The sequence below is a fragment of the Chondrus crispus genome, genomic scaffold (genome assembly GCF_000350225.1).
Source record: "Chondrus crispus Stackhouse genomic scaffold, scaffold_17, whole genome shotgun sequence".
Lineage (NCBI taxonomy): Eukaryota > Rhodophyta > Florideophyceae > Gigartinales > Gigartinaceae > Chondrus > Chondrus crispus.
In genome coordinates, this window is record NW_005179069.1 from 140,318 (window position 1) to 164,799 (window position 24,482).

Consider the following 24,482-nt stretch of genomic DNA (forward strand, 5'->3'; position numbering starts at 1 on the left):
GACCACTCAGCAGCTCCATCGCGTCAGGTTCTATTTAATCGAATTTGCAGTCAACTATAGATCAGGAAGAGGGGAAGAGGTCAAGCCAACGACTACGAAAAGCTACATCATGTAGTGCACTGTGCTAAGTAACGGGACAGCTGTCCCTAGCGGCCAAAATCGCGCTCGCCGCCACCACGTGTACCACGGGTATCCGTGGACCCCCCTGCCGCTCTACCGGACCTCCCCGTGGACACGTGTAATCCCTCCGCATCCCATAGGGCCTATGGGGGCTGTACTTGGTCCCCTCGGGGCTACACCCGTTCCTTCCTAGTTATTCTAATTTACAGTATAATTTAGCTTCGCCATTACGGCGGCGGGGGACTATATAGTCAACCTGATACTCAAAGTAAAGAGGCACGAAGCCTCGAGTCTTTTACCTTGGTTTCTGGATTCCAGGTTGTAGCCTCGACTCGGTACTGGCTCGCCCATACCGACCGAGCCATCTACACCCCTGGAATCCCAACTGCCTTCCCCGCGCGCGTCGACCCCAACCGCGCGAGCGCTACGTTAATTACTGTGCTGTCCGTTCTGTTAGTTCTGTTTTTCCTTTAATTACTCCTGTTTATTGCTGACTACGTTGCTACTTTCCTACCGCGCAAGCTGCGCCCGGATCCCGGTTCCGGTCATCCACCGGGTGGTCTCCGGAATTTCCTTACGCGTCCGAACGCGCGTCGCTCTGCCTACAGCCGCCACCCGTGGCTGTAGTGCACGACATTTTGGTCTTCCGACCTAGAAGCAGTCGATACTCTCGTGCATCCGAGTGTCCTCTTTCTTCCCTGACCTACTTTCCCTTTCTATCTCTCCTACCTACGCTTTTCCCTCACGCACCGATCGTTAGGTGTATTCGCCATGGTGACCGGCTCCGAGTCGTCCCATGACACTCGTCCGAGAGACGTCCCGGCGCCCGTCGCGGCGTGGATCACGCGGAACCGCCGCGAAGGACTCCGTGAAGCCGAGAGGTTCTCTCTCAACTTAATCGAGGAGAAACTCAACTGGCACACCGCCAAGATACGCGAGATGTTGGACAGCCTTGTTGCTGGTAAGATCGCCGCTCAGGCGGAGGTACAGTCCCAACAGGGACGTGATCGCCTAGCCGCACTAGAAGGCGTTCTAACTCGAGCGTGGCAGAAGGACATTGGGTCCACCGTCGACGAGACGCTTCTGCCCCTACGGGAGGAAGTAAATCGCCTGACGCAGGAAGTTAATGACCTCCGTCGGCGTAACCTCGCCTTGGAAACGGCGCAGACACGACCCGCCCCCGGTAGACCGGACGAGTCGACCGCGTCGAAGCCAAGACCCAACCCGCAGTTACATGCGTTACGACCGTTGGACGAAAATCTACTGTTCGCCGACGTCACGAAGTCGGCTCTCACGGCCGCCGGGATCCTGTTCCCCGATCCCCTGACGATGGAGGGACACCGAGATCCTACCGCGGACCTAGCGGCCGCCCGAGGCCCGTCACCAAGATCGTCTCGCGACAAGAAGTTCAAGACCGAAGGCCACCGTCACAAGTCCGGCCACGGAAGCCGACCTGAACCGGAGGATTTCTCCGGTTACTCGGGGGGATCCCCGCCCTCAGCTTCAGAATCCGACTCCGATTCGGACTCCGAAGCCGAGGCATTCACGGTACCACAACCGACCTTCGGCCCTAAGGCGAAGGGTGTCACGGTGTGGAAACCGACCAACCCTCGCTTCCGCGGCGCGTGTAATTATCGAGCATACCGTCTCGTGAATACCGACCCCACCGTCGATGCAAAGGTGTACGCCACGACGCGTAAGCGCGTGCAATATCTCCTCGTCGTAATGGGAGAGTACAAGTTTAACGGGTCCAACCCGATCAAAGTCATCAGCTTTTTGGCTAGATGTAAGGAGAATTTCGACAACGCAGAAATGTCGGAGGCAATGGCTCTAATGGCCTTGCCGCATCTTCTCAACCCGCCGGCGAAGGAGGCGTACGAATCCCATCGAGGATATTTCCGACGCAATCAAGGGATTGCGTCGTGGCCAGCAGCAGTGAACTGGTTGCCTCGTACGTGTGCTACGAATATTCAGATCGAGCAAGCGCTCTCTGTGGTCCGGTATTTACGCCAAAAACCCGGCGAAGTGGAGACCGAGTATGCCACTCGTATGTTAACCGCCCTCGCGCGGTGTGGGGACATCCATTCCTCCTATGAACGCACTACCCTGTTCATAGAGGGCCTCCTTCCGGCGATCAAGCCGTTGGTGCTCCAAGCAAGGGAGAATCGCCCCCGATCCTCATTCGAAGACACGGTGGCCGAAGCCCGCGCTCAAGGGGCGGCCTACCGCGCGCAGACGGCTGGCGGAAGAAGACGCGTCGACTTCGCGAGACCCACCGCCAAGCAAGTGTTGGCGATGGCAGACAGTATGCCCTCATCGACAACCGCGGGTCTGACCCCGAGCTATCATACAGGCCTGGACGCCGAGAACTTCCTCGCCAATGACGAGCCATTCGCCGCCGCAGCTGGGTCCCCCTCATTTCCCACCGAGGGATCCTCATTCAACGACAAGGATTCGTTGTTCTACGGAGAGCGGCGGCCGACCTACAAGGACCCGCCCCGGCTTCGGAGACCGCGCGAGAAGTCTCCCGGGTGGGCCGGTCGAGAGGGAACCCGGGATATGAAGACACCTTCCCCGCAAGTCATCTGCTACACCTGCTACAAAGTCGGGGATCATATTAACCCCGACTGTAGCATGAAGGTGCGCGATGTGTCGCTCGTCCCTCATAATTTTGAGAAGCTCACGGCGGCACAGAAGGCCCGTGTTCCGGCAGACGCGTACTTGCGCGCTGTAGCCCTCCTCAGTTTCGAGGCGAATCGGCTGATCGCACCCGTCTTGCAGTCGAAGTCTCCCTCCGCGTCGGAAAATTCAAGCTCCCCGAGCGGTAAAACCCCCTCTCCGAAAAACTAGGAGACCCACAGCTGAAAATCGCTGACATTCCATCGCGGGTCACCGCGTCACCTCCGCCCCCGAAGCCGGCGATCCGCGTCTTGGGGCGGAGACACGCTCGCCAAGCGAGTCCCTCCAACCCCGATCCGACGGGCATGGGGACGCTCCGCCGACCGTGGCGTCTTAACAACGGGAGGCGCTCCCCGACGACAAAGCCGTCGAGCCAGTTTGTACACTGTCTCGACGTAATTACAAGGTCTACGCCGATCTTGGGATCACCACCTCCATCATGGTGCGTCAACTCACCATCCTGGACACGGGTGCCGGCTCCAATTTTGTCCGCGCCGACACCCTGCCCAAAGGATGGGAGCGCTTAGTCGAACCGGGGGATGTCCCGACGATCGCTGACGCGAATGGGCGGCCGTTACGAACAAGCGGGACCATCACCCTCGTTGTTCGACTAGCCACTCGCACCATGAAATGCAAGTTCATCGTGTGCGAGCGCCTGGCAGCCCCCGTCATCCTGGGCTGTGACTTTAATGACAAGTTTGTCGAGGCCATCTATCCACGTCGGAAGGTGGTCGAGCTCGATGATGGGACGAAAATCCCCATCGTGAGAAAACCGGCAACTCGTCGAGCCGAAGCACCTCCGCTCCCCTCGGAGCAGGAGTATGAAAACGACCCGGGTCGAGTTTCCCCCAAACTCAAGGTTTCTCGTCCGGTTATAATACCACCCGAGACGCAAGCCTGGGTGCATGTGACCAACGGTCGCACGGGTCTTTCCGTTTTGGAACCCAACCCGCAGTTATATGCGAAACACCGCGTCTCCCTGTCGAATGGGGTCGCGCACATCACCGCACTCCGAGAGTTCAAGGTCTTGGTAGCCAACTTCGCCTCCGCCCCCAAGCGCCTCTCGAAGAACCAGGTGCTGGGGTACGTTACCCCCCATCCGCGTGCCATGATACGCACCGCGATGCCTCTCGACGCCCTCCTAGCGGCGTAATTTACAGAAGGGGACAAGCCCCAATCTGAGAAGGGGGAGGAGCTCCCCCCGGCTTCGTCGAAGGAAGAACCCCAAGAATTTGATGCTGTCTCCCTCCAACATCTGCCGTCGCATGTCCGCACGCGAGTACGTGACATGCTTACGCCGTACTCCCGTATGTGGAGTGGCGGTCTCGGGGAAGTCCGGGCTACGCAGCACCGGATCGAACTCAACCCCGGCTCGAAGCCGTTTCGATGTCAGCCATACCTGGCTGGACCTCGGTCTCGACAAGCCGAACAAGACGCCGTGGATGGGATGATCTCAAGCGGGGTCATCTCCCGATCACAATCAGAATGGGCATCCCCGGTGGTTCTCATTCCCAAACCGGATGGATCCCTCCGTTTCTGCGTCGATTACAGACGTTTGAACGCGATGACAGTACGGGACACTTACCCGATGCCTCGCATGGACGAGTGTCTGGACTCGCTCGGCGAAGCGAACGTGTTCACAACTCTAGATTGTAACTCGGGTTATTGGCAAATCCCCGTTGCGGAAGAAGACCGTCCGAAAACCACGTTCACGTGTCATGCCGGTACTTATCAATTTAACCGAATGCCGTTCGGGCTAATGAACGCGCCCGCCACATTCCAACGGATGTTGGACATTCTCCTCTCCGGATACCGATGGAAGAGCTGCCTCATCTATCTAGATGACATTATCATATTCTCGAAGGATTATGAAACTCATCTCAAGGATGTCAAGGTCATACTCTCTGCGTTACAACAAGAGGGGTTATCACTGAAATTGAACAAGTACAAATTCTTTCAAGACTCCGTGGAGTACCTGGGCTACATCATTCGACCCGGGGAACTTCATGTCCACCCGAAGAATGTCTCGGCCTTGGCTGAGGCCAAGCCGCCACGAACCCAGACCGAGCTCCGCTCGTTCCTGGGTATGTGTAACGTGTACCGACGTTTCGTCGACCACTTCGCCAAGATTGCGGCGCCGTTGACGTCCATGCTCAAGAAGGGGGAGCCCGATCGGCTCCCCGAACTGGACGAAGACCGCAGGTCTGCCTTCGAAGCTCTGAAGACTTGCCTGATTTACCCGCCGATCTTGCGACTACCGCGGCTGGGGCTACCGTATTCCCTCGACACGGATGCATCCGACGCCCAGCTCGGTTGCACGTTATTACAGCAACACGAGGATGGTAACAGATACCCTGTCCGGTTCTGGTCACGAACGCTCTCGTCGGCGGAAAGGAACTATTCTACGACGGAGAAAGAATGTTTGGCCATTGTATGGGCCATTCAGACGCTGCGTCCTTACTTGGAACGCGAGCGATTCACGGTTAACACCGACCATCATTCCCTTCGCTGGTTAATGAATCTCGCCGACGCAAGCGGGCGTCTAGCACGGTGGCGCTTGCGCCTAGCCGAGTTTGACTTCGACGTCACGTACGAGAAGGGCATCAAGAATTGTCTCGCCGACGCTCTCAGTCGAATACCGTCTACAGGGGGCACAACCGTCCCCATCGACGAAGAAATACCGTGCTTCTCCGTTTTGGAGTTTCACGAAGACAAGCCGGAAGTGGAACCCGAGGAATGGGACGACGACGTTCACGACGGATGCGTCGCCCTCGCCCCCCGGCTTCCAAGGCCGCAATTACACACGACGAGATTGTGCTCGCTCAGCACTCCGACCCGTTCTGTAAGGAGATCGCTTCCCATCTTAAGAAGGGGGAGGGGGTGGCCCAAATTCGCCTTTCCAAGTTCTTCATGAACAACGAAGGGGTACTGTGTCGGAAAGCGCACCTTGACGGTGTTGAGCAAATCGTCGTACCAACCACTCTGCGCGAGCGAGTGTTATATATGGCGCATTACCCCGCCGCCTCGGGACATCCCGGAGGCAGGCGTCTGTTCTACACGTTAAGACAACGGTACTACTGGCCGAGTATGTCCGTCGACGCATACGCCACAGTCAGAAGATGCTCCGACTGTGCGAAAGCTCGCATTAAATTGCGTAAGCACAACGCGAAGTTGAAAACGTTCCCTCCGATGGGACCCTTGGAGTTTATCGCTATTGACATCCTAGGCGAACTCCCCAGAACACCAAGAGGCAATCCATACCTCTTGGTAATATCTGATCGTTACTCAAAGCTGACCCGAACGGTGCCGCTTAAGAGAATAACCGCCGAGACCGTTGCTCAGGCGTTCCTCACACACTGGGTCTTCGTATACGGAGCCCCAGTGAAACTACTCTCCGACAAGGGGAGTCATTTCACGTCAAGGTTCTTCCTTGCCGTGTGCAAAATCCTCCGCGTCGAAAGCGTGTTTACCACAGCTTATCATCCACAAGCTAATGGACAAGTGGAGAGGTTCAACCGCACCCTGGTATCCTCCCTACGGCACTACTTAGCCGACAACCAACGCGATTGGGACCAGTTCACGGACGCGCTAAGCTACGGTTACAATTGTACCGTGAATCGCATGATCGGTATGAAGCCGTTTGATCTCGTGTTATCTCGGACGCCGGCGCCGCTTTCCATCCAACAGACCCCTACTCTGGAACAGGACGTCTCGCGTACGCAATATAAGCTCCGTTTCTTAACGTGGTTACGCGGGCTAATGTCAACAGCCCGCGACACGCTGCTCGCCGGTCAAGACCGCTATAAACGCGATTTCGACAAGAGATTGCGAACGCCGACACCGCAATACGAAATAGGTGATCAAGTCCTCATCGAGCGAGAGACATCCCTGCGAGTGGATGAGAAGACGGATAAGGACCGGGTCAATAACAAGTTAGCCCCTCGAACGGAAGGGCCGTTCCCGGTGGTGGCCCTAGACGAGCATACAGTGACCATCACCCGGACTACAGGCCTGAAAGATAGAGTCTCGAGAGACCGCATTGTGAAGGCTCCCCCTCTACGGACCATACCCGCCGACGCCGACCCCTCGTCACCTACGCCAACCGACGGCGACGCGTCTACCGTCATCCCCGCCGGGGCACCTCCCCGCCCGTGGAGAGACGACCTCGGCCCAGGTAACCCGAATATATCTCCGCCAAGGTCAACAGTCTCGGAGGACCCAGACACTACTCGTGAGAAGAACGAGATCGAAAACGCGACGCATGGCGCGAGAGCAACACGACCGTCAAGGTCGAAATCAATGATTCCACCCAAAGGGGGCCCCCCGGCATCGGGATTACTGCACGCTCTCCGAGACGACCCGCACGCACGGGTCATTTCTCAACTAAATAGGAGGTCCGCTACAATGGGCGAAGTGTCCGTGTCTAAAAAGGGACTCCCTCACCCACGGCTGCCGTCACGGTTAGAGCCGCCGCAGCACCGCGACACGCATGCCATGGAGGCGAGGCCTACCGTAATACGCCCCCGGCGAGCGACCGACGCCCCGAACGGCGATAAGTCGCTGAATGAACGAACGCGTACCTTCACTGCCAGGCCACAGAACACGTGGACACGGGACCCGGAAAAAATTCAAAAGAAAATATCCCCGCCCGAGTCCGCCGCACCGGCGGTGACCGCGGACTCCACTCGCTGCCCCAATGAGACGCCACCGGGTACAGAGGAGATCTCCGGGAGGCACGTCGCCAACTTTGCGTCTATGTGTACCTTCGGTCAACCCCTCCTCAGGTCCTCGGGAAGCCCTCCTCACCCGCAAATCGCGGTCGATTCCTCATATCAAAACGCGTCAAGCCCGCCCTCCGAGGCGACGAAACGACCCCCTCCCACTAAGAAGGAGGCCACACAAACCTACGTGGTTGACGCGCTAACGGGTTACAAGCCGGGAACGGACGGGATGCCTCTATTCCGCGTCCGTTGGTACGGATACACGTCGGATGATGACACTTGGGAGCCCGCAAATTACATCGACTACAATACCGTCGTGCGATTATGCAAACGCAAACGTCTCCCCGCACCAAACGTCCGGTTATGGTCACACCCGGACAGCGTGGGGCTGGCTAACTGAACTCCGCCATAACCACCTAGTTGCCTTCGGTGTCTGGTGGGCCTCTAGGTCGGGCCATCTCCCCCCTCCGGAAGAGCCAACGCCGGCTCGTAAGGTATGTATACATGTTCAGCGAGGAGTTCCGTTGTCATATCGTACGCCTCCGCACCTCTGAGCTCACCCCGGGGGGAGATCATCGCAACCCTCCGGGTAGGGGCGCCCCTGCTCACCTACCTTCCCCCCGGCGCCACGCGCTCCGCCTTCGCCGGCGATCGTCCCCCTTCAAGACATTCCCCTCCGGTGGCCGCACGCCCTCACCATCAACGCAGAGTGTCGCTCGACACCATGGTCGCCTTTCCGCGTCCCCAAGCGACCTCTACCGGAAGTGGAGAAACCGTGCAGGGTCACCAGGAGATCCTGACCACGATTTGGGATCCCTTCCGACCAACCCCGCGCCGGGCTGCCACACGAGGCGATAGCACCTTCTAGCAGGACCCCCAATTGGCCTTCCCCTCGGCCGACGACCCTCACTCCAGGGGAACGTCCGAGCACGTCGACAGCGAGACGACGCACGGCTCGTCTGGCTAACCCTCGCGGCCCCTCGTTCTCGAGCGTGTCCCTCGCGACACCCCCCCCCCCGACGCGGGTAACCGACGACGTCAACTACGCGCCGATTCTCCCGCGAGCCGGGTACAGCCCCCCTCCGCGACGTGGAGAAGACCTCTACCAGTCACGGGAGAGATGGCTATGCGCCGCGACGGACGGCGGGTACGCACCAAGAATGACGTGCTCGCTACCTCGGGGTAAACCCGTGACACCCGACTCGGACCCCCCACACTTCCGAGTCGGTACAGTACCCCTCTCAAGGGCCGAAAACCTTCGACCGTAGAAACTTCGGAGGACTCGCTCCGACGAGTACCCATGCCGAGGTAACCATCCCTCGGGGGGGATGTCCACACGGGGAACCACCCGCTGTGCCGTAGTTACCCAGATGGTCACGTAACTACGTCGCCGTCCGACCACCTCCGAGCGCATACACGGGGACCGCACAAGACCTATGCCCCGTCCATCACCCTCATTTGGCTGACTCGCCCGTCGCTCAGAAAAGGGGTTCCGTCCTTTCGGGTCCGTTCCTCTCCCTCGACTCCAGATCCCAACACTACGGGTAACGATACAAGAAGGGACTGCGTTTATTAGCTACTATAGTGCCTCTTCGCGCTCCCGTATTCGCCCCTGGAGTCAAGACGGGGGACCGGCTGGAGGAAGACCCTCCTCGCCAACTAGCTCGGCGCCTCGTAATCGGCGAGGATTTCCTCCACCCCCGCCACTGGCGCGCATGGCGCATCCGACGGTGCCGACCCTTCCTCCGAATCGGGGGGGTCTCCCTCTACCGTCGTCGCGATAGGAACCGTCGCCCCCAGTGGAGCGTCGGTCCCGCACACGGGAGTTTCCCCGTTCGACGCCGTCTTGAGGCGCTTTACAACCGCCACGAATTCGGCGTTGCTCATTAACTGTAGCATCTCGTCCTCAGAGACGCCTAACTCGGTGAAAATCCGACGTCGCGCGGACGACGCAGGCTCCTCAGCCACAGCGTCCTCGTCCCCCACCGGGACATCCGTACGCACCGGTTCGACTGGAACCGCCCCGGACTCACCACCACCATCGGTGACGTGTGGCTTGACCACTGTTCTGCCCCCAAGGCCGGCATCCCTTTTCATTAATTCCGGCTGTAGACATTCGAACGTCCCCGGGTCGAACCGGACCCAGTTACCGGCCCTCGGCTCCCCGGCGTCCTCACGTCTCCCCGGGGACATGTTCGCGCGATCTGCGCGGTCATAGTGATGCCCCTGGGAATAAGGCACTCGCGGCCAATCCACCTGGTCGTGGACCTCCAACAGCGTTTTCAGCTGAGAGGACACCCACGCCCCCCCTAAAACCTCGTCCAAGTTCAACTTGTGTAGCCATTTCAGTATCATGGTCGGTAACACATATAGCCGTCCATCCATGGACGACCATATGAACCGTTTCGCGACAATAGCGATCCACTCGCTGAGGACAATCATCCAGCGAGGGAAACACGGCGAGTCGTTGAGACTCAAGCCGAAATACACCAGGCAAGGTGGAATTTCCGCTAAGAAGTCAGCTGGGACTTCGTATTGCGAGAACCAAGACGGTACCTGCGGGTACTGTTCATATCGGGATCGCGGTTGAAAGGTCGTCGCCTCGATCCACTCATACGCCACAAAAACTCCGAGGGCGTTCCGCATCCGACGCTCGAACTTGAGCTTGTCGTAATAACTCGGGTTGCTTTCCTGCTCTACATACTCCTCAAAATTCGGAGGAAGGATGGGCTTGTCCCACGCCAAGTACTCGACCGCCGGCTCCTCTACCCGAGCCGGCAAATCGTCCAACACCCGCCTTAAATTGGCGACGTAACCACGGTCTCCTTCCGTACGAAACGCCCAGGTGTCAAAGCCCCATTCGACAGGGATCGGGCGGTTACACGGCGTCCGTGCAAGTCGACGCACCAGCGCTGCCATCTATTTCTGACGTCGCCCCCGCCCCTCGCGGCGATGCCTCGGCCACACGTGCTCCCCCTCTACCGCGAGGCGGAAGGAGAAATCACGGGACCACACAGCCCGTAAGCTGAGACCCCCGGGGAGAGCCCCCGTCACTTCGGCGTACCGCCGAATCAGGTGACTGTCCCGTAAACCCGCGGCATCGAGAAACGGTGCGCGCTCGAACACCAGTGGGTCATCGACCATGTTCTTGTCGCGTAACTCCCGTGGAGCCGGCCAGCCGTACAAACTCGGACCGCCCGCCTCATCCGGTTCCCCGTAGGGGTTATGGAACCGTTCCATCACTCGTAGTACTGTCCCCCAAGTGCCTGCCCGCCCTGAACGGCGTTCTTCGCGTGCAGCCGACGCCGCGTAAGGAAAATACGAGGGAAAACAAGAAGGAGGGAAAAAGGGGGAAAAGAAAAAAAAGTGGGGAGGTGAAGGGACAAAGGGAAGGAGACTTGGGAATCTCGAGATACTTCCGAAACCAGGCCGGATTGTTGATCTTCAAGCTGGCCGAAAAGAGGGATATCTGGACCGGTTCTTCGTCACTCGCCCGCTCGCTTCGCCACACACGACATCCCTCGTCCTCTCTCTGTCAATACCCCGGCGCCACCGCCCTTTTTGGCGGTTATTTCTACCCTACATACACCCGGGGACGCGTGTTTCTCTAAGAAGGGGGATCTGTAGTGCACTGTGCTAAGTAACGGGACAGCTGTCCCTAGCGGCCAAAATCGCGCTCGCCGCCACCACGTGTACCACGGGTATCCGTGGACCCCCCTGCCGCTCTACCGGACCTCCCCGTGGACACGTGTAATCCCTCCGCATCCCATAGGGCCTATGGGGGCTGTACTTGGTCCCCTCGGGGCTACACCCGTTCCTTCCTAGTTATTCTAATTTACAGTATAATTTAGCTTCGCCATTACGGCGGCGGGGGACTATATAGTCAACCTGATACTCAAAGTAAAGAGGCACGAAGCCTCGAGTCTTTTACCTTGGTTTCTGGATTCCAGGTTGTAGCCTCGACTCGGTACTGGCTCGCCCATACCGACCGAGCCATCTACACCCCTGGAATCCCAACTGCCTTCCCCGCGCGCGTCGACCCCAACCGCGCGAGCGCTACGTTAATTACTGTGCTGTCCGTTTTGTTAGTTCTGTTTTTCCTTAATTACTCCTGTTTATTGCTGACTACGTTGCTACTTTCCTACCGCGCAAGCTGCGCCCGGATCCCGGTTCCGGTCATCCACCGGGTGGTCTCCGGAATTTCCTTACGCGTCCGAACGCGCGTCGCTCTGCCTACAGCCGCCACCCGTGGCTGTAGTGCACGACACATCATCGGAATTTAAAGGGCATTCGCAAAAGAGTGGGGTTACAATATTAAGCTGTTGGAGGGTCCAGTGTTCGCGTGCCCTAAAAATGGTCTGATGGTTGTCATCGATAACAGATTTTCGGAGCAGCAGAGCCGAGGTATTTTTGTTGAAAACCACAACACGCTCTCTCAAGTCTGTAGCATAACCGCGGACTACTGTACTATATATTAGATTTAGAGTTAGATCTAACGCTGTAAGGTACGGACCTTACAGCGTGCGCGCGCGAATACCTTACAGCGCGCGCGCACTAACACGTGTACCCCACGTGTAGCACACGTGTGCTGTCAGCCCCGACGGCTGACAGCGTTACAGTGCGGGTCGGCCCGCACTGTCTACAATAAGCCGACTACAGTACAGTCCGTACTGTACTGTAGACGGTTAATTAACTTGTACAATAAATGTAGGGAGCGACCGCCGGCGGAGGGGACCAGGACAGGCAACCCTCCACCGACGGTCGACCACCCAGCTTACTCTACTCACACCGCCGTTCCGCGAGTAGTTACCGCCGAGCGGGTAGAGGACGCGCGCGACACCGCGGCGAGCTGCGATCCGCCTCCGCCCTTCAGTACCGGATCGTCAACCGGTACTGCTCCGGGGCGTCGAGGCGTCGATCCACTCGCCTACGCGCGCGTCCCCGCCGACCACGCTCTACCACCCGCTACCGGCCCGCTTCCGGTGGCGTTGGTTGGTTCAAGACCCTCGGTACGCCGATCCCGGGTCTTCCGCTGAACATCGCAAACACCCCTCCGCCGTGTGTGGGGTGTTTATGCGACACTGGTCTCCCGACCTAGAAGACCTTCAAGATCACGCCGAGAAGGTTGTCCTTTACCTCCGCGTCCGTACGCGTTGAGATGAGCGCCGAGTACCTGACCTTGATTCGATCCGAGCCGGCGGATGTGCGAGAGGCCGCGCTACGCGTCCGGGTGGGCGAGGGCGACGCAGGTCCTCGGGACCGCGAACCGTCGCCTGACTTCTCCGAAGGACGCGCTCGCGCGATATACGATCGCATGGCCGAGTACATCGAGGATGTCCGGACATCTCTCCGTATTGACGTCTCCGACAGCGTCTACGCCCGCTGTATGGAAGAGTTGCGCTCCCTCCGCGAAGGAAGGTTCGAGCGCGTAACTCAGTCCTTGGAGAACCTGCGCGCGCTCGTCGACCAGCTACATGCCCGTGTGGTGCTGGTCGAGGCCCTGCGCATTGATTCCTCCGCCATAGAGGTTGCGGGTCGACCCGCGAGTGCAAACTCCGGGGTTCGACGAGACCCGCAACCCTTCCCATCTGCCGAACAGATGGGAGCGTTCGCGCACATGGCGGCGGAACTTAACTCAACGCGCCGCCGTGCCCGTGAGATGGAACAGACCTCGGCCGAGAGGCCGCCCGGAGCCTCCTCGAGTAGGCTCGGTGCCAGTGTTCCTCCGGTCGCGTCCGGATGGCAAGAGTGGCGTCCGGCTGGTGCCGTCACCAGCCGGACGGCGGAGGACATCAAGCCGACGGCGGACGCGAACTTCGCGTCCGAGACTCAAGCCCTGCCGCATGTCCCCGGAAGCATGCGGCAGTCACGACGGGTACGGACCGAACTCGACCAGGGCCGTGGAGGAGTCGCCCGCGGATCAGGGGAACCGATTCTCCCCTTGGATCTTCGCTAGGGCGGCTACCAGCCGGCGGATCTTACCGCGCATCCCGGCCCCGTCGACATCCGAACGTTGCCCGTCACTCCGTTCGGAACGTTGGGTCCCGCCGAACCTGGGGTCGAGCCCGTCCACACCATGATACAGGAGTTCAGCGCCGTCGCGAACTACCGGATGTATCGGTTGGACAACACCTCGAGGCTCGTTACCTCGGGTGATGCGGGACGGATCGCGAAGTACGTCCAACGCTGCCGTGGGCTCCGCCCCACGATGAAGAGCTTCGACGGTACTGATGCGATTCAGTTGCTCCCGTTCCTGAAGGATATACGAATAACCTTCAATGCCCAGCACCTGACCGAAGGTGTGGCAGTCCGTGTCTTCGCTCACTTCCTCGAGCGAGACGCGGAGCGGTTGTATACGAGTTACACCATGCGCGGCCTCCGCGCCGGCCAGCTCCACGACGATACGAGCTGGCCTGGTCTCGTCAACCAATTTATCAAACGCTACCTAACCGACGACGTGTTAGGGGAAGCGTTTGATGCTGTCGCGTCGGCGCGAAAGCTTCCTCACAAAACCGAGAACACGTTCGCGGACCGGCTGGAATCCGCCGCGTTCCGATGCACGGCCGTGTTCTCAGAACAAGCCCTCGCGCACTACTTCGTGCGCGGGTTGTCCACTGCGACCCGGGCCGCAGTGGCAGAGACGATGCAAAGGTTGCCCGGACAACAGAAGACCGAACTCTCAACGATTCGCCGTATCGCAACGGCTGAGGTAACAACCTACCGCGCCCGCCGCGGATTGCCGCTGCCGGATCCGAAGCCGGCGGCGAAGGGAGTCCGAACTCCGAGGTCGCACGGAACAAGTTCGCCGGCGACCGCCCTCCACATTGGAGAAGATCAGTGGCAGGCCGACCCTGTCCTCATTACGCAAGGCTTCGACCGCGCAGGATGCCGACCTCCAACGACAGCTTCCACGGGATCGACCGGAAGCTACGCGACTGCGTTCGCGCGCACGCTAGAAGCCACGGGTGGTCCGAACCACAACATGGCAGACCTGGATATCTCCCGTCGAGAAGGGGATCGCGTGCCGCCTTACGTGCCTCGACTCAACGACGAAGAGGCACGTCACGCGGCGACGTTCGCGTCGACCGATGGCAGCGCATAGGTTTGTTGGCTGTGCCGGACGTATGGCCACGCCATGTACGCGTGCCCGTTCCTGTCGCCTGAACAACGTCAGTTCACGGCGTACAGGAACTACCGCTATCAGATGGAGACGCGCCTCGGGATGCGCAATCTCATCCAGCAGTCTACGCGGGAAGACCGAGGCCCGCGGCGAGGAGACCCGAACCGATCGGGTGGGGGCGTCCGTTTCGCCCCTCGCGAAGGCGGGTATCGACACCCGGGAACCGATCAAAGGGATCGGCGTGACCCTCGTCGGATGGATACGCGGTATCCCCGTCGAGATGGAAGAGGCGACCGGGGCCGTACCCAGTTGCCCCAAGGGGTACAGAACGCCATCATGTACCTCCAAGATTGGGTTGGGGATCCGAACCCCCAGCCCACGGAGGGAGGCGGAGGAGAACCGGTTCTCGCCGCCCCTCAAATATTGCAACGGCCGGACGTTGCAATTCAAGGTGGTGAAGCATCCAATTACTTCGTAGAAGATGCCCAGCCAAAGTGGAGGAACGACGCGCACCACCACGGCCAGGGACCCGTTGACGCGCTAGCTAACGATAGCAGGGCGGGTAGCTCCGACAGCTCGGGTAGTTCGAAAAACCCGTAAAGACAGTTACGTTCGCGCGGTCGCGTGAGCCGTCTTGTCACATCAACCTAGACCCGTTACGATTCAACCCCGGCGGAGGAGGGGAATGTTTGCCGATAATATTCCCCTCCACTCCGCACAAGCGCACCGAGACTTCCGTAAGTCAGGTGCGGAGGCCCAAAGGCGCCGAGGCCACTGAGAGCCGGGCACGCCTAGAGGAAGGCACCGTGGCCGCCGTGAGCCACCTGCCTAACAAGAAGGGCTTCGAACGCGCCGGCGGCCCGACCCAAGGGGGTCCGGGGCCGCCAGAAGAAATCAAGTCGCGTACGGACGCGACTTGCCGCGAGGACGTCACCGACCGACGGACGCCCCGCGACCGAGGCAGAAGACCACGGAAGAGAAGCCGGAACCGACGCCGGCGGCCCAAGCGGAACGACCTGGCCGAGCCGTCGTCACCGAAGGTAGTCGACGGTGTCATCTGCTTGATGACATCGAAGATATACAACGTCCTCGGCTCGATCGCAACCGAGGGGAACGCCTTCAAGCCTCATACCATTGCAGTCGATACCTGCTCGGGGTATAACTTGGTAAGGAAGGCCGACCTTCCTCCCGATTGGACACGCTACGTCGTACGCGACGCACGCCTGTCACGATTGGCAGGCGCGAACAGTAACCCTCTCAAGCTGACTGCGGTCGTGCAGCTGGCCGTCCGACTGCGGAACACGACGTTCCGCATTCCGTTCGTGGTCGCCGACCAGCTCGCGGTGCCCGTCCTCCTGTGCACGGCGTTCATCGATGCACACGTTTGAAGTATTGACATCGATGCGCAGAGGCTCGAGCTCCGACAAAGTGGCTCCGTCCCCATTGTCGATGGGAAGGGGGAGCCGTCTCCTCCAACCCTGCGCCACGGTTGCCAGTCAAGTCGGGCCGACGTACGCGAAGAAGCCCCACAGCCGATCCGTGTCGCCCGATGGGTCACGATCCCCGCGATGTCGCAAGCACGGATACGCGTCACTACCGCGGGGAGCGGCCTCGTTTTCTTGGAACCCAAGCCGTCACTCCAACGTCGACACGGAGTGAGGCTCACGAACGGTGTAGCTGAGGTCATACCAAACCAGACCTTCGACGTGATCGTGGCGAGTTTCTCGCGCCAAGCGAGGCGGCTCCCGAAGCGCACCGTCGTCGGTTACGCGAAGCGCAATCCGCTGGCGGTCCTGACGCCCGAGCGCCGAGTCGGAGCGGAGATCGCACACGCGCTGCATCTCACCGACTGAGACGTGCAAGCCGGGAGAGGGGGAGCTGGCCGACCAGGCTCCCCGGAAAATAAGACCGCCGAGGGAAGTCACGCCGGCCCCGGCGATCAGCCGGCGGGGTGCCAATCATCGACGGAAGGCACCGCGCGACTCACAAATAAGGATCCCGAAAAATCGCCGATGAATTGGGAAAAAGAAATGGACTTGTCATACATCGACGATGACAAGCTCCGCGCACGGGTACTCGACATGCTCCGTAAGCATTCGAGTCTGTGGAGCGGTGCGCTTGGTACGATACGAGCAACGGAGCACCGCATACCACTCGAGGCGGGGACGAAACCGATTCGTTCTATGCCCTACCGAAAGGGGCCCGCCATGCGTGAGATGGTTGCTAAAGAAGTCAACAAGATGTTGAATGCCGGAGTTATCGAACCCGCGAGCACCGAGTGGGCTTCGCCGGTGTTGCTCGAACCGAAGAAAGACGGCTCTCTTCGGTTTTGCATTGAATACCGACGTCTCAACGCAAAGACGGCAGCGGATTCGTATCCGCTGCCCCGGATGGACGACTGCATCGATTCGTTAGGGGATGCAGCCGTCTTCACTACGCTCGACTGCAATTCAGGCTACTGGCAAATCCCGGTCGCGCCGGAGGACCGGGATAAGACCACATTCACCACGCATATGGGTACGTTTCGTCATTTGCGTATGCCGTTCGGACTGAAAGGGGCACCGGCCACCTTCCAACGTGCATTGGACATCATCTTGTCCGGCGTAAGATGGCAGATATGTCTCGTATACCTCGACGACGTCATAGTTTTTTCCCGAACGCACGAGGAGCACGCCGAACACCTCGACATTGTCTTGAGCTTGTTGAGGACCGCCGGTATATCCCTCAAGCTCAAGAAGTGCAGCTTCTTCCGTCCGAAGGTGCATTACCTGGGGCACGTGATATCCCCAGGTAAGCTCAGCGTGGCCGAAACGGCGGCCGACGCCTTCAAGACGTTCACGTTCCCGAGGACGCTTACGCAGGTGCGCTCGTTCCTCGGGGCGTGCAACGTCTACCGCCGTTTTGTCAGGGGGTTTGCGAAGATAGCTCGACCGCTAACCGACATGACCGGCAAGGACGCCGACCCCGACTTCGATAATCCGACGGAGGCCCAGCTTCAAGCGTTCGAGGACCTCAAGGCAAGGATGATCGCTCCACCGATACTTGCGCTTCCGCGGTATGGTCGGCCGTACATGATCGATACCGATGCAAGTGCGTACCAACTCGGGTGTACGCTGCTGCAAGAACACGACGAAGCCAACGACTGTCATTCCGTCGGATATTGGTCGTATTCGTTAAACGACAGCGAACGCAACTACAGAGCTACGGAACGCGAGTGCTTCGCTGTAGTGTGGGGCGTCCGCACACTACGCCCGTACGTGGAGGGCACGAAGTTCACCGTCCGAACGGATCACCACGCGCTGAGGTGGCTCATGTCCCTGACCGAGAGCTCCGGAAGACTCACCCGGTGGCGGCTACGTCTGGCTGAATACGATTTCACCATTCAGTACCGCCCCGGGCGCGTGCACCAGGTCCCCGACGCCCTGTCACGCCTCGTATCACCGAGGGTCGCCGACGACCCTCGCCCGGCTGTCGAGGTGGACGACGACATCCCCACCTACGACACGTGCACGACCGTTCGTGATGTCTCGGATGAGCTCGCGGACCACGTATGCACCGCGAGCTGCGACCACGAGGCCGACCACGTCTTCGTGACTACAAGGAACCGAACGAAATCCCCAAGGAAATTGCGCGCCCTAGCGCGCGACGAGCCGAGGGGCGACGACGAAGCCCCTGCTATAGAAGAACCCGACGCCTTCTCGGCAGAGAACGAGGAATTCGACGACGTGGACCTCGATCGCGCCCAAAACTTCGAAGCCGATACGTCCGGTTCCCAGGTCGCCCCTCCGCAGGACGACCTGCCCGCCCCTCTTACGATAGAGGAGATAGCCGAAGAACAACGCGTGGATGACTTCTGCCAACGGTATTGGCACGACAGTCAGAGTCCTGGGACTCCACGTTCTTCGAGGACCACCAAGGGGTGCTCAAACGGAGACACCCCTTCGACCCTGATATCGTACAGGTGGTGGTCCCTCGGACTCTACGCGCCCGATTGCTGCGGCTCTGCCATAACCCGGCCATCGCCGGGCATCCGGGGCAAAACCGCATGTACTACGCGCTCCGTCGCGAGTACTACTGGCCACACTTGGCCGCCGACGTCGCGTCGACCGTACGAGGTTGTCGAACCTGTGCGATGAACCGCGTCAAGCTTCGGAAACACCTAAACCGATTAAGGTTGTTTCCGGCGACGCGGCCGTTGGAGAGCCTCGCGATCGATATACTGGGGCCGCTACCAAAGACCAAGGCAGGGAAACGATTCCTCCTGGTAATCACCGACCGCTTTACGAAGTTAACGCAGGTCGTCGCACTGCGGACTGTAACCGCCTACACCGTCGCAGTGGCGTTTTGCGAAGCGTGGGTCTTCAAGTACGGCGTCCCACGCTCGCTACTGTCGGATAACGGACCGCAGTTCAACGCAAAGTTGTTCCAAAGCACATGCCGAGTGCTTGGAATTACGAACCTTTATACGTCAGCGTACCACCCTCAGACGAACGGCCAGATGAAACGCTATGACCGAACGATTGCGGCGATGCTCCGCAATTACGTGAACGATCATCAAGACGACTGGGACGTGTACGTGGGGCCGTTAACGTACGCATATAACTCCCACGTACACCGAACCACACGAACGACCCCGTTTGAGCTCGTGCTTGGCCGGCCCCTGCCGGAGTTTTCTCTTCGAAGAACCGGCGGGGACGCGCCCCCTGCCGATAGGGGAACGGATCGTGCGGAGTTCCTGAAGACCCTGGACGCGACCATCCAGAAAGCCTACGGGAGCTTGCGACGCACTCAAGCCCGTTACAAACGCGACTTCCATAAGAGCGTTCGAACGATCAACACACATCTCGAGCCAGGTAACTTCGTCTACCTGAACCCCACCGATGGGGGTAAGACGTCGAACAAGCTCGCCTCACCCGCCGTGGGGCCGTATCGCGTCCTCGCTAACGATCGTCGGACTATCACAATCGATCGTGATGGCGTCACCGAGCGCGTCTCCGCGGACCGCTGCGTGTACGCGCTCCCGCCGATGGACGTGCCACGGATGAGCACGACGACCCCGCGTGACCTTGCCGACAAGGTCAGGGAGGGAACAGAGTACGCCGTGGAGAGGCTACTCAAGCATCGAGAGATGGAAGACGGAACAACGGAGTTCCTCATCAAGTGGGCGGACTACGACCAACCCACTTGGACGGCACGCACCCACATCCCCGAAGAATTGGTGTCTCGATATGCGCTGCGTCTTCGAAGACGCACGGGGAGGGACCTCAACTCCGAAGTGAACGCGGACGTTCACTCTTAAGGAGGGGGCCCCTGAACCGCTCCGTCGACCGGAATAATTAAACCCCCCCTTCGCGGTCGGAAAGGGCCGGGGTTTATGCAAGGACACAACGAGGGTGGCCGACCAACTTCGGGGAAGCATGGGATGTCCAGTCGATGCACGGACAACGCAAGTCCACGCGACACGAACCGCCATCACCGACGAGAGGCGGGTCGTGAGACAGGGCGTACTGTGTCACGAACAGTAGCCCTGGGACGTCAAGTGAAAGGAGGGAGGATACGACCTCCCAACCAACACGACGACATGCGCCGGTGCGCTATACTCACGAAGCCGTTGCAGTTCCAGCGTGTGCAAACAGAGTACAGCGCAATGATTGCGAGCAGGGAAGAACATCAAGCCGAAGTGATGGACGCTTACCCCACTCGTAACGCATTAGCCCCAGGCAGTCCGTACTGCCCGAGGGGGAACGACCCTCGCGGTAGTCGATGAGGCGAGGACAAATGGCAGCGTGCTGGAAGACATCATTCGGGTGTCTCAAAAACGTCCTCACGCATGCTGTTAGAGCCAAGTTCATGCACGACGCCATGATCCGCACAGTCAACTTCGCGCGATGCAACTCGTAGGCCGGCACCACTATGCTGCAAAAGCTCCCCTGGCCCTCCGCCGGCCTCAGCTACGAGCGCATGCTCCTGGAGAGGCAGATCGACGCACAGCGAGCCGCCAAGGCCCCGGGAGGGGGAGGTGCGCTTGAAGCAATGCTCCTTGCGACGGCGCTCGCTGGGACGCCTTCTTCGACGAGAGCCTTGACAAATGCAGCAAGGTCAACCTATGCCTTGCTGTACGCCTATAATCGTCGTGACTCGTGTCATGCCTCTCCAAAGGTCCGACTACAATCGTAAATTCACCTCGTGGTTCTACGTCGTTTCCCGCAAACCATTCGTAGGCCTCTTCAGCACTTGAGAACCTCACAAACTGCTCCCACTTCTTGGTCACTTCCTGAGCAAAACATAAATGAATTCTTACAAACCCTGGCCTGCGCAGCGCATCCAGCGTACCCAGCAATCGATGGAGCGCCCCATAAACCACAACAGTACCCTCAAGCGCAGCAATCTTTTCCGAGGCCCTTCTTCTCTCCACCTCTAACACATTCTCACCATGACGGTCCCCCAGCCCTACCACGTACTCAGCCATGGACCATACAGCTGCAGACTTCGTACAGGTATTCCTTGCATCAAGCCACGACTAGGCGCTCAGTACTGTGCGAGATTTTAAAAAGGTTTCTCCGAAAGAGAGACAACGATCCGTATCCACTCCAGAGCACCAAGTATGGCGGCAGTGCGTACGAGGAGAGCCATCAATTCATACATCTTCCCGCAGCTCTCTCTAGTTTTCTACTTTCTTTCGTTTTCGCAATTCTATCCTCGAGTGTTGCCGTCGGCTAATTCTTTGTTTGTTTACGCTAGTTGAGCATGACAGAGAGGTTAGCAACACATAACTCACTGCCTTGCTGTTTTTACGGTGAGACTATAGGAGCTGAGGTTAGTTTCCACCGAAGGAAAACAAACATTGCCCTAGACTCCTACTTGTGAGACAGGAAATATTTTTGCTTCGTTTCCATGCTATACTGTTCCCGAAACGTTGAAGTGGCTTGTGTCTATCCTACTCTTCTTTTTACTTCTCTCAACAAAAGACAAGAAAAGAATTGGCGATCTTTCTATTCCGCTGTTCTTTTTGAGTGGTTTGAAGGATAGCTACATCCCGCCAGATATGATGAAGCAGATGCTTCAACTTCCCTCAAAACATCCTCTCAAGGAGTTTGTCGAGTTTACCCCGTCCGAGTTTGTCGAGTTCACCCCGTCCGCCGCCCGGCCCTCTCCGTCGCAGTGCGTTCTCCTTCCACAACGCATCATCCCACCGCCCCCCGGCTCTAACCTCTGCTGTCCCAGCGCCCCTTCCTCCGCGTGCCCCTACTCACAATGTCAATGATCCAATTGCGGCCCTAGCACGATTCCAATTCCAGATGTGTTCTACAAGATCAATCCGCAATTGGCTATATGCGACCTCATCCTCTGATTCCAACTTGCGAGCAGAGGCGCGTGCAGACCATATTCCAGGACGCAATCCATTGATCATTAAAGCTGTAGATCCCTCCCAGCTGAAAAGTATCTCCTGATTTGGACCAAGTTGTTGGGCCCCGGCATAAGAATAATAAGAATCGTCAGACGTTGCGCGACCATGCAGATCAACATTGTAGTCGCTGCGCGCTTCGCAGTTCATGTTGTGTAGCACAACACAAGCGCGCACGAGAGTCATCGCCTCTGCTTTGTCCCACAGGCGGCATGGTCGAGCGAGAATTTGCCATGATTGGACGAGAACACCAAACGTGCGCCCGACATCCTTTCTCACTGCCTCCTGCTGCGCGGAGAAAGCCTTCATCTTCGCGCCCGTCGCACCTTTCGCAGACTTCAAAAAAAACTGCCCATGATGGGTAAATTCCATCAACAAGGTAGTATGGCAACGTTCGGGCTCGACCATTTATGGTAAATGGTATACGAGGCGGAAATTCACCACTCAGTAATCTAGATATAGTACTGAAGCTATCTGCTACATTCAGATTGTTCATCGATCCTGGATGTCCAACCGACAAGTGCCAAATCCACAACTCACCATCGGCAATTGCCTCCATGACGACGGTTGGCTTCTTTTCTTTGCCATTAAATTGTCCAGCCCAAGCAACGGGGCAGTTCTTCCATTCCCAATGTTGACAGTCTAGACTGCCCACGCAACTCGGAAACCCTCTTGACTCATTGATGGACAGGATACGACGTAGGTCTTCTTCACTCGGCTCGCGCAGGTACTCATCGCCAAAGACATCCAGGACTGCTGTGCAAAATGCCTTTACCGTTTTGGCCATAGATGTCTCTGATGCCTCGACTACCTCGTCCACGGCGTCATATGAGTGGCCGTAAGACAGCACGCGCAGTGCGCCGACAATGCGCTGGAGAGGGTGTATCCCGCTCTTCCCTACAGCATCAACCTTGCGGATAAACTCAGGCCGCACACTCAGCGCGGAGTACAGTCTGTCGAATACACGTCGCGGTATTCCAAACTGCCTGGAGAAGTCGGTGTTGTCGTAAACAGGTGGCATGCCATCGATTCCAAAGTAGTGCTTTCGTAGTTTCAGCACGGTGCCATCGAAGTCGCGCTTCTTATTGGGAGATTTCCCGGGTGCGGATCCTCCATGACGTCGCGAATCGAAGTCGTTTTCGTCAAATTCCGCCTCCATCTCGCACATGACCAAAGTGAACTCGTCATCGCCGTCGTCCAAAGGAAAGTGGAATGACTCCACGTGTGTGGCAAAAGCTGTTCCCTCCGCTACAGCACATTGCAGCTCCTCAAGGCTGTCGAGCTCTTGTAGAGGCTCCATGGTGAGAAATGGCAATCTACCTGCGCGGCGGTGTTCCGCCATTAAATTGCGACGACGCAAGTTGCGATATTTTCCCATACAGAGTGCCAAAGAGAATAACCAATTAAGAGTGGGACAAGTGTCCTAGAAATAGCAACATTCTGGATGCGCGGTGGAGATGCTCTTAGCACACGCGCCGTGCGTAATTTTTCGGAAAATATTTTTGCAAAATTTGAGCCGGACGCTCAAGGCGAGGAGGGGGCCATGTGGTATATCGCCAAGTGTCCACTAGTGTACATACTGTACTCGAACACCCGATGGCGTATGACAAGGACTGCATTGGTTAATTCCCAATTGGAAAGGTAATTACCTTATCGCCCGGAAAGTTGGGCAGCGCAATTCGCGTCCGTGTACGTACTGTACTCGAATCATACCGTCTAATGTATGATACCGGCGTACCTCGCTGGCGCCCAAGTGCAGGACCGTTACTGCCCGAAGTGTAGTCGTACCGTTACAGTCTGGCACTGTAAGAACGGGGACTACTGTAGTAGATATAATAAAGTAGGGAAGGGGAAGGAATCGAGTGGGTCATCGATCAACGCAGTGGCATCATCTCGAGGGCCGACCCCTTTGTCCCTTGGCTTTGTGCCTAAGTCTTTCGCCTGACTACGTTTTCGTCTTCCCTTTTTGTACATCGAGTACAACGAAAAGTACTCCACCGCAGGGGTAACCCACGACGAGCGCTCCGCATAGCGCCCGGATTCGTCCTCCGTGACGGCGTCGCCTCCGCACGGCGTCGAGTTACCACGTCGAGGACGTCGATCTGCCTTTCGTGGCATCGTTGTGTCGAACCCACACCGTTCTACCAAAAGCTCTACCAACCAGCTACCGAACTCCCTTCTGTCTTGTTTTGTGGTTCTTACTACACGTGTGCACGGCACTCGTCGCGTCTCGCACGCCTCGAACTACAGTACGACGTGTCGCAGCTGCTGCTACCCGAAGCCGGTCGAGTGCGGCACGTTCTACTGCACTTCACGAACCGACGGTAGACGTTGCACATTCGTAAGAAGGATCTCAATTCCGTCTGGTTCTGGGGAGGTCGAGCGCGCCCCAGGGAGAACACGGTGCGGCGCTCGACCTCCAACCCTACCTGGTCGG